At 30.9% G+C, this 4,707-nt stretch overlaps 1 protein-coding gene across 1 annotated transcript in view; it reads left to right on the top strand.

Moving 5' to 3' along the window:
- Nucleotides 1-4,707, top strand: part of LOC105624428 (semaphorin-1A-like) — a gene marked incomplete at its 5' end in the record, with an annotated part of 111,902 nt that overhangs the window by 9,266 nt on the left and 97,929 nt on the right. The gene's annotated exons all lie outside the window — the stretch shown is intronic.

Genomic DNA, 4,707 nt, shown 5'->3' with positions numbered 1-4,707 from the left:
CTTCTCTCTGTCTTCCACTGTTTCTGTCTCTTTATGTATCTCACGCCGCTTCTCTCGTAATCGACTAGAATGAGAGAGGCAGCGGCGCAGAGCAGATCCGAAGTGCCGAGAGTGAGAGGCGGCTCTGACCGGTCATTCACTCGGGGATGGTCGCGTAAAAACTTGCCGCTCTACCTTCTACATGCTTCTCGACCGTGTGTACTTTATGCCCGCACACGGGCATATCCTACGTGCACATCCCACTACGATGGCGAGACGGACGAACGGAGAGGTAGTAGGAAGAAAGTGGAGACAGACAGATGCGTAGCGGACTGATTGTTCGCTCGCTTGAAGCATCCGTGCGCATTTCAGCCTGCGACAAATCGTCCCGCTCGAATTGCAATGTCGAACTGTTGGTCTCGCTGTTCAACTTGGTCCCTCGTACCAGCGTACCGTCTGACGACTCTTGATGGTCGTTGATAAAAAAATGCGCCCGGATACCGTAAGAAGTGACTGGATGCGCTTGCATCCGCGCGGATACACCGTTAACCCATTAAGAACAGTAATCACGATACAAAGAATTTTAGAAGTTAGAAGACCGTAATCGATTTTGCATTTTCCGAAGTTTTTGAAAATTGGTACCAAATTAAATAATAATAATTCTTACTGGTCTTACGTATGTATATAATGGTAATTATTTTTCAAATTTTAAAAAAGAATTATTTATTGCTAAAATCTTTTTGTTTGTAATAAGATTCTATTTGAAAAATAAAATGTCGATTGTTAATGCATTAACTTTCCTATTTTTTGTTTTTCTTCTTTTACTTTTTTATAACGAAATATTTTTATTATTAGAAGCATGTAAATGCAAAGTAATTAGAGTGATACCTTTTTAATTTATTTTATGATAAAAAAGATTTTATTTGATGCACTATTGGAATTGCTGTACATCTCTCTCTTTCTCTCTTTCTTTCGTTTTATTAAAATTGATATGAACGTTTTAAAATTTTTCTTAATTAATTTTGAAATAGATATAAAACTATTTTAGAAATAAACATATTCAAGCATAAGTATATATTATTTTGGTAAACAACATGAAGAGCTACAGGAGTATGTTTTTGGAAAATTAAATTTTAATTTTAATTTTAACTATTATATTTGCTCAATTAACTCGTAAAAGATAATTACAATGTTTATGAGATATATCAAAGTATTCACATTTTTACAAATGTTTTTTTAAAACTTCATTGGTGGATTTACAGCATTGTAATGTATATTTGAGAAGGACATATATAAAACTGTTAGATATTATATTAACATATAATAAAATCTCATTATATATTTACTTAGAGGATTATTCTGTTATATATAGACAATGATATTTGAAAGGAATGAAATAAAATGTATTAACATTTCAAAATAAAATTCTGAAAGTTGAAAACTTTCTAACTTTTGCGATTTTCTTGCGGATGGTAGTTTTATGTAGGTTTCAGATTAACTATACTTCCTATCGACTATAGATTTTTCTTTTTATCAATATTAGATCAATTTTTCTTTATCACAAAAATTTGATGCGTCTTATTTATAACTTCTTAATCTTTAATATTAGATGTTTTATTAATTTTAAATTAAATTCGATTGAAGTAAAAACTGTTGGAAATCGCCTGAAGAACGAAGCTTTATTGTATATTAATAATTCAGAAAATATAGTTTGCGAGAAGTTCTCTGTTTTCAATCGTTTATCTTGAAAGTTAGTCGTGCCTCGATATCTTTGTAAAATAAAATTGACTTTCAAACACGATTCGCAATCGAAAGAAAACTCAGTTCGAGATGCTTCATACATCGGTGAGAGGAATGTTAAGTGACGTTTACATAAAGCAATTTCCACGTGATGCACAATTAAGAAGTTGTCAGCCATCGTCGGAATTGTAGCCGAACCGCGCTAATTGTTCCTCCCCAGTGATATCGACGTTATTCAAATTAATCAAAGTACTATCACGTCGGTTAGTAGCAGCCCTGTGACTATTAATTGGACGGCTTTTTGTTCGTTAGGTAACCATCGCAATTTGCCTACGTTATTCGTATTGTCGCTCATTAAATTCGCGGCGTGCATATACACTGTAACTTAGGAATAGGCGGTGCAAGAAATTCGTCTTCGTTGCATGACTTCTTTCTCGTTCTCTTTACGTATCTATAAATTTTACGGTTGGTACGGTTGCTTCATGGTAAAAAGTTAGATAGCTCTCCATGCGGTTGGTGAAACGGTAATTCACTATAAAATATTGACTTTCGAGAAATATAGTGAAGACATTATCACTGAAAAGTAGTTTTTACACTTTAGTCGAATAATATATTTTTGTTCATAAATGTAAAAAATGAGTTACTAAAAATCAAATATTTAAATATATACAAAAAAAGCAAATACGTAGAAGAGGATATGAATTATTTCAAAAGATGAACGTTTTATTTATTGACAATAAAAAATTGTTATAATTAATTCAAAATTAATCAATATTTTTTTATTTAATAATAAAATGATATTAACTTTCTAATAATAGGTTGCGGTTTTAAATAAGTTCAATGAAATTTTTGCAAAACAAATTTTTGCAGTTTCCAAAAAAAAAAAACTGTAGATAAATACCGATAAATATCCCTATTTCTTTATCTTGAATATAAAATATCAAATTAAAAAAATATAGTAAAGGCATTATCATATTAAAAAATAATTATTATTAATAATTATTATTAATAATAATTATATCTTTTTGAAGTTGAAAATTCTACGGAGCATCTTTAATATTTGCATCTTTAATATTTCTTCTAATGAGACAGAAACAAGAAATTTAGGCATACATAAAAAATTCCAATAATCTTTAATTCTTCACATGGGTCATATAACTTCCTAGGGGGCCACGTCATATTTCTAAGAGGGGGTCACACGAAAGACCATATAAGAGTGAATACATTAGGGAGTAACAGTAAATTTCTGAGAGGGCCACCCAAACTCCTTTTTCTCAACTAATAGCAACGAGTGAGCACACAAACTACAAAAGTAAATAAAACTCATTGTCAGAGGAGTTTCCTGAATGAAAAAAAAAAAAAGAAAACAGAATAAGAAACTTTGAAACGTATCATGCGGAAATATTTGCTTGATGCAAAAGGTTTATCGTATTTGTCGAATAGAGTTGAAAACGGAATCACACAGTTTCGAAGTAATCTTTCTTAATCAAAAGAGAGAACCATTGCCTTCAATACACTTTTTCCATTTAGTAAGAAGTTTTCCAATCCACTTCTTAAATAACTCAAATCAGTAACTTTATCCAAGACAAAACTTAATAGAACAATGGCGAGTCTTTTGTACTAATCTAATGAAAAATGCTTGAGCAATAGATGGAATTACAATTTTTACATTGAGTGTCGTTCAGTTCTGCAATGGGAGAATTTTAACGAAATTAAAATGATCCGTTCCACCTGTGGCGCTTACTACAGCTAATGGCTGTTTCATAAAATTTAAAAGTTACAAGTTTCGTGACGATGAGTTACCGTCACGTCGGTAACAAACTGTAAGTCGGAACATTTCCCGTTTCATATAAAATCGTTTAAGTTTTTAAAAGTGCAAGGTTCACCTTGCACTTCTAGGATACTTTTATTAGCACAACGACTAAATTAGTTTTGTAATCCGTAAGACATCGTAAGTTTGAGCTTTCACTTGAAAGATTTAACAGTTGACTTCCTACAGGACAAATTGTTTAATAGCAAACTTTTTCCATACATAACATAGTTATACATAATTTAAAATACGCATAATTTTTAATTTCTATCACTGAATATCCTTTGAATTAATGGTTGAATTAAAAATTTATTAAAACAAAATCTAATCTAAAATAAAATATAATCGAAACAAACAAACAAAAATTTTATCTGTAAATGTTTTTGAAAATAATCACTAAAAAAATCTTTTATTCAAACTTACTTATAATTTAAAAATCAAATTGTCTCTTAATATTCCTTTTAGAAAAAGGTATATTTTATGATAATAAATATATATAACTATCGTAAGTCAGAGATATGCTATAATAATAGACCTTGTTATAAAGTATAGTGATATATTGCTCTAATACCGCGAGGTATTAAATATTTAATAAACATGTATCATGTCACGAATGTTAATATTGTTAAAAATGCAACTAATGATATTATACGTATTCTGTCAATGAAGAAGGGAGCTTTATCGACATGTATATCACGAGCGCATTTCAAGGTTTTGTAACACGCACACGGAACAGCTATTGTTTGACGATTCATAGTGAAGAACAATGTTGAATGTCGGTGCTAGTGCGTATTTCGATTCGAAGCATATCATCTTGCACGAGGCATAATTCCGCCACGCCTTTCTTCGTTCTTCATGCAACCATATACATCCTAGACAGCAATGACTATAGTTGAAGTGAATTCCGGGTTTGTATAAATCCCGCGGGAGATATTTCACTCAACTAGTGTGACTTCTTTCTGACAATGAGATATACATTTTGAATAAAATATAATGCATTGCTTGTTTGTTAACAGCAACATGTTCCGACTGTAAAAATCTAAAGCTACCTTTATTACACTTTTATTTCTTTAAAAATTTCAAAAATTCTCTCTCTCTCTCTCTCTCTCTCTCTCTCTCTCTCTCTCTATACTATATATATACTACGTAACTATATATATATATATATNTNTATNTNT

Source organism: Atta cephalotes, assembly GCF_000143395.1.
Source record: "Atta cephalotes unplaced genomic scaffold scaffold00077, whole genome shotgun sequence".
NCBI lineage: Eukaryota > Metazoa > Arthropoda > Insecta > Hymenoptera > Formicidae > Atta > Atta cephalotes.
This window is presented reverse-complemented; position numbering and strand designations above follow the sequence as displayed.